This window comes from Cricetulus griseus, chromosome X, assembly GCF_003668045.3.
Source record: "Cricetulus griseus strain 17A/GY chromosome X, alternate assembly CriGri-PICRH-1.0, whole genome shotgun sequence".
NCBI classification, from domain to species: domain Eukaryota; kingdom Metazoa; phylum Chordata; class Mammalia; order Rodentia; family Cricetidae; genus Cricetulus; species Cricetulus griseus.
In genome coordinates this window covers 8,796,672-8,805,996 of record NC_048604.1, presented here as the reverse complement: position 1 = coordinate 8,805,996, position 9,325 = coordinate 8,796,672, and the positions used below count along the sequence as shown (strand labels likewise).

At 34.8% G+C, this 9,325-nt stretch overlaps 1 pseudogene; it reads right to left on the bottom strand.

Moving 5' to 3' along the window:
• Positions 1–443: 443 nt before the first annotated feature.
• Positions 444–562, bottom strand: LOC113837795 (annotated as a pseudogene).
• Between the last annotated feature and the right edge of the window lie 8,763 nt (positions 563–9,325).

Below are 9,325 nucleotides of genomic sequence, written 5' to 3'. Positions count from 1 at the left end.
AATTGGAAAAGGTCATACTGTAATTGAATAAAGTAGTTTGGTGTTGCTTTTTCAGTTTCTTTGTCATTTAGTTTTTGATATATCTCACACATCCCTGAGAGTCTTATAAGATTTTGCAACAAATATTTCACTATCCACTAAAATAACTATTTCTAAATTTTAATTTATTTTAGTATTAGACCATCACAAAATATCTGATAATTGTTTCCTAAAATTGTTTAATTTTTATCATTAAGAGGTTAGCAATATTCAATGTTTAAAGTTTGTTTCTATGAATTTATTTTTTGCTTTTTTTGAGATAGGGTTTCTCTGTGTAACAGCCCCAGCTGTCTTGGAAACTGGCTCTATAGATCAGGCTGTCCTCAAACTCACAGAGATCCACCTGCCTCTCAAGTGCTGGTATTAAAGACATGCACAACCACCTAATGGCTTTTCTTTTTTAAAGTTTACAGCACTTGATATTCCCAGGTGGTCTTCCATTCAAGTACTAACCAGGCCCCACCCTGCTTAGCTTAAAAGGTCAGATGAAATTGGAAGTGCTCAGGGTGGTGTGGCCATAGACATTTGTATAATCTTGAAAGCAGTGCTCTTAATGGGATTAAAGACCTGGGTACTTCCTCCTTGTACTTTTTTTTTAATATTGGCTTTAGAAAAGTAAGATATTAATTTTTACTGACATAAGACATACTAATATATCAAAGTTTTGATGAAGGCTATCTCAGTTCTAAAATCATATCAGTTAATGAAAAAAAGGCAGAACTAATTCAGGCAGCAAAATTAGTTTCTTGGATTTTCTTTGCTATACAGTGTTCTTGCTGGGCATTGTTGGTGCACGCCTTTAATCCCAGCACTCAGGAGGCAGAGGCAGGCAGATTTCTGTGAGTTCGAGGCCAGCCTGGTCTCCAGAGTGAATGCCAGGATAGGCTCCAAAGCTACACAGAGAAATCCTTTCTTGAAAAACAACAACAAAAAATATTCTTTATGTAGCATGATTAAGGAAATGGTGAATAGATTCTTGCTATGAGACATATTCTATTACATCAACTCAGTTCTTGGAAATCTTTATTTCTTTGCCTCCACTTTGTAGCTCTTATATTATTTCTCATTTATCTTTTTCTCCATTTCTCTCATTGTTTTTCAAAAGTATGACAGATCAGAAGCCTACCAAATGTTTTAGCTTCATGCTAGATCTTCTAGCTCAAGTTTTTCTGTCATACATATTAATAGCTACAGTAACCGAAATTGCCTCAAGCCAAGACTAATTATGTGAAGATCATACATGTAGTACTGATATACTCTATGTTGTCCAAGTCTTTCTCTTGACTGAATGTAGCTAACATTTTTCGTCCCTGATGTTATAGGTGATGAAATGCTTTTTCTTTTACTTTTCATTGTGAAAACCCTCAATCTATTGCCTGAAGGAGTACCACACGATTGTAACGTGACCACTCAGACTTTAGTCATGTAATATCTTCATTTTTCTGGTTTCACTTCTAGATTGTGGTTTTACCTTCTTTATTTATGGTCCATAACTTTTTGCCTCAAGAAGAGGTTTCCAGGAGGGACATACCTGGACATATTTCTATAATCCAATCGAATACAAGTCTCTATTCATGTAAAATCAGTCTATAAAGTACAATTTACAAATATTACAAGAAATTTCACTTTAATGAAAAAATCAAGAATAATGCCTTTCTTATTCTTTTGAAGTAGTATGAGAATTTTAGGTTGAAACCCAGTGGATTTAAAATTGTATCTGGCATGACAATTGGAAGTAGGAAGCAGATGACTGTCCTCTTAGAAGCCATATCCTTATGAGAAGACTTAGTCCTATTCAAAATTGAAGGTTATAGGGCCAATAGAAACCATGAGTGAAGTGAAACTCCTTAGTCAAACATGCTAAGCTAGTAGTTCATAAACCTATCTAAATCTACCTACAAGCAGAGAAAGATTAAAGTGTATTTTGCTTACCATATTATTTTTCAATGAGAAAGTATTTTGGAACAATTTCTTACTGGATCACAAAAAAATGCTTGTTGAAATTAGAGTCTGTAGATCTTGTTAGGAGAGTAATATATGCAATTCAAATACTTCCACTATTCACTAAAAATATCATAGTCATGACAATAAGGAGCCCTCAACTTGGGATGTGCTGAATAGTGGGAAGGTGAGAAGAATATTGTTCTATGATAACTTGGCATATGTGCTTTGAAAGTCATTTGCCCTCAGCCCACAATGACTAGAGACAGACTGGTAGAATATGATTAATTTAGATACAACCCAATAGAGTACTTCAAATATTTTGCTTTTAAATTTTATACATATTTTATCCTTCCATAAGCAAGATCTGCATAATGATAACACCAATCCACATGACAAAGTATATGAAGAAATTTTCACAAGTCTCCACCCCAAGATGAAGAGTTACAGGCATCCAATAGCTATTGAGAGAGAGTGAATCAGTTTTCTGTATGTATGAGACCCCAGGAAGGTTATCTAATCCTTAGTGATGAACCCTAAAAACATGTTCAGCTGAATGACACAAAATTAGCCTGTAGGTTGTACACACACATACATGCATGCACTCACACACATGCACACACAGACACATGTACATGCACATATACATACATATATACAAAATGCCAATTTATGTACATCAGCTCACATGCACACTCATATATCCATCCACATGTAACCTCACACCTATATTTTATGTATACTTCATATAAATGTGTGTATAACAAAACAATAAAAAATAAGTAATGAATTTGAGGGGGAATAGGGGAAACACAGGAGAAATTTGAGGATAGGAAGGGAAGGTAAAAATTTAAACACAATATTCATGCACGAAATTCACACAAAATTTAAATTATAGCTTTTTGTTGTATTTCATTTTGTATCCATATCTTGATATAATTCACAAAACTCTCACTTTTCAGTGAATGAAAATGTTTGCGTTTGTATGTGTGTGTTTCTTTTTTTTTGTCTTTTTCACCTCCCCCTTTTGACACAAGTTCTGGTTACATAGTCCAACCTAGCCTCAGGCTTAAGAGGATTTTTGGCCTTCAGTCTCTCAAGTGTTGGGATTACTGGTGTTCTGGTTCCATTCTATCCTTGTGATAAAACACTGACCATTTAATTACTATGGTAACATACCATAACTAATGCTGAAGTATTTATTTTAATGTTCCAGTGGCTTAGAGTCCATAATTTAAGGGCCAGCATGGCAACAGAACGCTGAAAGCAGGAATATGAGAGCTCACATCTTTAGCCGAAAGTATGAAGCAAAGAGAGAAATAGAAATAATTCAAGGATATGAACTCTCAAAGCCTGCCTCCACTGATATATTTCCTCCAGCAAGGCCACATTTCCTCTTAACCTCATTAAACAGTACTATCAGAAGAAAACCAAGTGTTCACATGCCTCAGATTATGGGGGATATAGCTCATTCAAGCCATTTCACATTTATACCCCTGAACCCTCATTATTTATTGATCATATCATAATGAATATCAAAATACATTTAGTCCAAATTCAAAATTCTGCATAGCCTTTTATTGTCTTCATAGAATTTAAAGTACAAAGTATCAACTTATGCTTCAGTCAACCTCTTAACTGTAACCACTGTAAAATTTTTAAAAGCAAATAACATACATATTATTGCTATTCCAGAATATAGGAATGGCACATAGTGAAGAAATCATGGACAAACACAGGGTAAACACCAAATCCTGAAGCCCCATATCCAATGTAAAAAGAATCTATTTTTCCATTCCTCCAGCTTTGGTGTTCAGCGCTCTCTAATGGATCATTTCCATTCCCTGTATGCATTTTTCCTTGGCAAATATCCCACAGTATCTCCAAAATCTTGGCTGTCGTTTGCAACCCAACCAAGACTTCATTTGCAGAGTTTCATGCAAACGTGTCTCAAAGCATCTTGCTCTCTCAGAGTCTTCATGCAGAAACTCCATGGCTACATGCTGCCTAGCCTCAGCGGCTCTCTGAAATGGTGGAGGAAGAATTTACTATCCCTCCATTCTTTTACCAGTCATGCCTCCAAATACAGCAGCATGTAGATGACACTGCCAGGTCCGGGTGCCAGCTTAGAATGATCCTATGAACCCTATCATCAGCTTTTGTGTGCAGTTTATTTCTAGGAGCAGAAAATTCCTTAGACATTTTCCTTCCAAGTTGTAAACTTACCTTGGTGTTTTTATAGCCACAATGGTACCCTTCCCTTTATTCTAATGCAGCAAATCCTAATGCTGTTAATATTACAGCCCCTCTTCCAGCATATGCCTTGGATGCTACATTAGGCCTCATGGCAGTCTTTTTTTTCCACATATATTTTTCTTTTCCTTCCTCCCTCTCTCTCTCTCTCTCTCTCTCCCTCATTTGCTCTTTTTCACTGTAAACCTTCATAAATGATTTCAGTAGCAACAGTGCCACAGATTTAACATTACTTTTTCTTGAAATTTCCCTTTTCCAAAAAATTAGTTCATTACTTTTCAATATAACCTCAAGAGAATTCTCAGGACAATGACTTAAAGCAGCCAGATCCTTTGCAAAAATATCACAGAAATGGCCTCTATCCCTGTTGCTAATATATTTCCCCTCTGACACCTCTTCATCTGGGCCTTACATAGTTCACATTATTCTGCTACTGTCTTCCAAACTCTTACAATGGCAGCCTACTTAGCTGTGCTTATAGTATTCATTCAATTAGTTGTCCAGTACAAAATTCTAAGACCTTTCACATGACTCCAAAAACTAAATACCACATGTTCAGGTTCTCCACAGCAACAAGTATCACTCTGCTTTCAAATTTTGTATTCAATACCTTTTTGGTGCTGTGATAAAATACTAAGGAAACATATAGAGGAGAGGGATTAATGGGGTTTTGTTTTCAGGCTATAATGACAGGAAAAGCATGGGAGTAGAAACTAAGTGATAGCATCATGAACTGAAGAAGAAGGGAAAGTATATTAGAAGACCTTCAAGTCTATAAACTCTTAAAACCCACTTGCTTTGATGTACTTTGTCTAGTAAGGCTACACCTCCCCATGAATTCTCTAAACAGAGCCAAGCAACTAGGAACAAAGTTTTAAAATACCCAAGCCTATATGGGACTTTTGTCATTGAAAACACTACTGAGAGGAAAGAATTTGGCTACACAATCCATCATTAAGGTCAATCAGGAGAGGAACTTAAGGCAGGACCATGAGTTGGGAAGCAGTGAGAAACTCTGCTTACTGGCTGCCTTACTCTTTTTTCATGCTTAGTTGTGTTTAGTCATCCTATAACTACCTATCCCAGGAATGGTGCCACCCACACTAAACTGGATTCTTTTTCTACCAATTAATAATAAAGACTGTCCTTTACAGACATGCACATAGCCAACAGGAAAAAGCAATGACTCAATTTTGTTAGGTGATTATAGGCTATGTCAAGTTGATAGGTAATATTACCTAGGCCATTCTTGGGTGAAAAAAAGATTTTGTAGAAAAGCATTCAGGGATCAGTAATAAATATGAAGGATGACATGCATGAGCATCCTTCAAGGAAAACAAATAATATATACAAGCTTTTAAAGTTAAAATTGTAGATAAAAACAAACGACCTTGGCTCGGTTGTGATATTCTGATAGGACTGAGACTTTTGAAACATAAATAAATAGGCATTAGAGACAAATAAAGAAATCATATCAATTTTATGACCATGGTAATTTTGAATAACACAGTAAAATATTCTCTCTGAAGTAGGCATTGAAGTTTGGCACTGTTTTCTGTAGAGAAGGGTACACAAAGTACTCTTTTAGGTATTTTGTTTACATACCTATGCATTTATGCCTTAGAAAAAGTGCCTTAATCTACAGAGACACAGTAATTTTTAAAGAGTAAATAATTGGTTTCCCAAATTATACCTAAAGCTCTGATGGCTCGTTTTTCACTATGCTTTTGATACAGGGTTTCTCTGTGTAACAGCACTGGCTGTCCTGGAACTCACTGTGTACACCAGGCTGACCTTGAAATCAGAGATTCACCTACTGCTATCTCCCAGTGCTGGAATTAAAAACCTGTGCCACCACTACCTGGATGATTCAATGACTCTTAAGTGAACTCCATAGTTACAAAAAGAAAAAAAGGATTTTAAAAAAGTAGTTACAAATGAAGTAATTCCCTGAATTGCAACTTTCAAACTACTATTTTCAGTCCCTGGGTCCTGCATTGGAATGATTTTTTTTCACCTAAACTGCATTTAGTAAGACATTATTAGTTTGTACCATCTGCATTATTATTTTCCAGGTTCACTCTTGATTCAGATTTCAACCAACAATCCATAACAGTGAAAGTTTTATAATAATACTACCAAATTGCATAAATCATCATCATGTTTGTGATAAGCTATAAAGTCATGCAAGCCTGCAGAAACTTATGTGCTGCTCACAGATACCAATCATTTAAATGTGGTCATCAATCTGTGCTCCAGTTCTCCATCAGTCACACACTGGGCATGTTTAATTTGAATACTATGAGTACTTCTATGATTGGAGCAATAGTCATCTGCTCAGAAATTACTATGATGTAATCAAGAGCCAATCAAGTGTTTTTTGCTCTGATATTGATTTGATGTAAACCAGCCTAAAAGCATTTAATATCTTGGTAAGCTGGTTTGACATAATGGTGGGCAAGTGTAGAGCATTAATTAAGTTTTGAAGTAAAAGAAAATTATTCTCTTTCTTCTTTTATTTCTATACAGATACAAAAATGAGTATTTAAAACAGGTAGGCTTTTCTGTTTTGTTTTTATTTTTTGACCAAAATTGAAAAAAGTAATTGGATATTTGGTATTATTTGTGCTAAAAGATGAAGCACGGTGTGTTAGGTTTAAATTTCAATAAAATGCATCTTTGATAATCACTCCATTTGCTGTTATACTCTGTAGTCCATATCACTGAACTTGGTATTATTATTTTAAGGATGTTAGTATAGTTAAATCATTTGCACATCATTTGGTCCCAGAATATAAGAAAAGTCTAGAGGGCTATAGGTCTGTATTCTATTGAATGAGCATAATCTTAATCAACTTGAAGAGTAAAGTTTATAGTGCTCAAAAATAGTAATGATTTCTTTTTGCTAAGGTTAAGAATATGCATAGGTGAAACAAATGGAAATTGTCAATGGCTAAAAAGCAAACTTCAGCTCTACATGTAAATTCTTCAACCAATAATTAAATGGTAAGTTTCTTCTTTCTGAGGCCTATCAGGTACTTTGTAACAGTAGCTAAACCTGATTTTAAGATAATGTTCATGAGGATGTCTTTAAAATAATAAAGATAAACTTCCAGAGCCTGGCAATATTGGTTACTATGTTTAGTTGCAATGGTTATTGAAATTTTTCTGAACTGAAAATTTGTTAGAATATTATCTCCAAACAGCACATATAGGATAAACATACCCCAGAATTTTAGAGGTATTAATTATGTTTATAGTCATAAAAAACTCATTTTAAACAAAAGAAAAGAGACACATAATTGTGATATTCCATCTCTAGTTTTACAACCATTTAATATGATATTGGTAAATATTAATTTTCATATGACATATCTACCCCAAAAGGAATTAGGTGTCATTAAATGAAATGTACTAATAGTGTTTCAAATGATTTAATGTCACACATTAATACCTGAATCAAGAAATTTCATGTATTTATCAGTGCTCAGATATATTAACCAGGGAAGTAATTGCTATAAATTATATAGAAAACAATTATAAACCTAATAACATTGCTTTACCATGATTCAGAAGGTAAGTTGACTCATAGTATACTGAAAAAGAGTAGACTTTAATAGAAATTATAGCATGCAAATGAGAACATTTAAAAATTAAATCTATGCATTGGATCTAGTGAGAAATTCTTAAAGGTAACTTCTGTGAATATTACATATCCAGAAAAACATATCACAATTATTTTCATGAACTATACATTCTTATAATTTATAGATACACAAAAGGTTGCCAAATTTCTTAAAACATTAAGGGTTAATGAATTTATCTTCAGATATATATATATATATATATATATATCTATATCCATAGGATTTCTCAAGGATTTTAGAAGAAATTTGAAGCTCTGTTGAGGCAATACAGAATAATTTTAAGAAAGTCTATTTGTAGTTTCATGGTGTACAGACCTACTTTACTTGCACTGAATTACAATCAGCTGTAACATTTTTAAGACAGCCTTCTAATTACAAAGCATATTAGCACATCAGCACTGGGAAGGTGGAAATGGAAGTATCATGAGTTTGAAGCCAGCTGGTACTGCAGAGGAAGAGACTGACTTAAAAATAAAAGTCATGAAATCTGGAAAATGTCCAGATTCTTCCACATAAATCATCTACACTCTGACTCTAAGTCTCATCAAACTGCCCTGTTAAGCCATAGATCATTGTAATGCCTTATTGCCATTCAGTCTCCCTGAGTAAAACTATTCTGTGCCCTCATATAGAAGGAACAGAATCGCCGGGCATTGGTGGCGCACACCTTTAATCCCAGCACTCAGGAGGAAGAGGCAGGTGGATCTCTGTGAGTTTGAGGCCAGCCTGGTCTCCAGAGTGAGTGCCAGGATAGGCTCCAAAGCTACACAGAGAAACCCTGTCTAGAAAAAAAAAGAAGGCGAAGGAACAGAATCGTTTTTTTTAAAAAAACCTTTTTCTTGATTCTGATGGTACACTGGCCAAGAAAATAGGGGAAAATCTAAATAATAAGTTCCAAATTTTACATTATGTGCAACATAAATGAGTGGAGATAACATGTAGTAGATCTGGGGGAGTATGATTCAAAGTAACATCAATAGAGAAATAACAGTTCTAGGAATAGGGCTATGAGAAACAGAAAAAGCCTCCCCTGAAATAAGGTGACAACACTAAAAATGGAATGATACCCAAAAGTTAATTCCAGGAGTTTGAGTTTAAGAATCTGGTCAGCACCCGGTTAATGCTCTCTAAGAAGTACATCAGCTTATAACAGTGATACCTTTGTTCAATTAGTATCAGTATCAATGAGGCAGAGAGAGAGAGAGAGAGAGAGAGAGAGCGAGAGAGAGAGAGAGAGAGAGAGAGATGAAAATGCATCACCTAGCTGTCAAATATATTCACTCAGTCCCAATGTGAATTAGAAGCTCTATAATCATACACATCATGCTCTGTAAAACCTGCCAGTATCTGTTGGGTTTTTAGCAAACTGGACCTCAACTTGGAGGGAAGAAGTTATAGTTTAATATTTGATGATACACTTCCTGTGTACATTGGTGTAAACACTA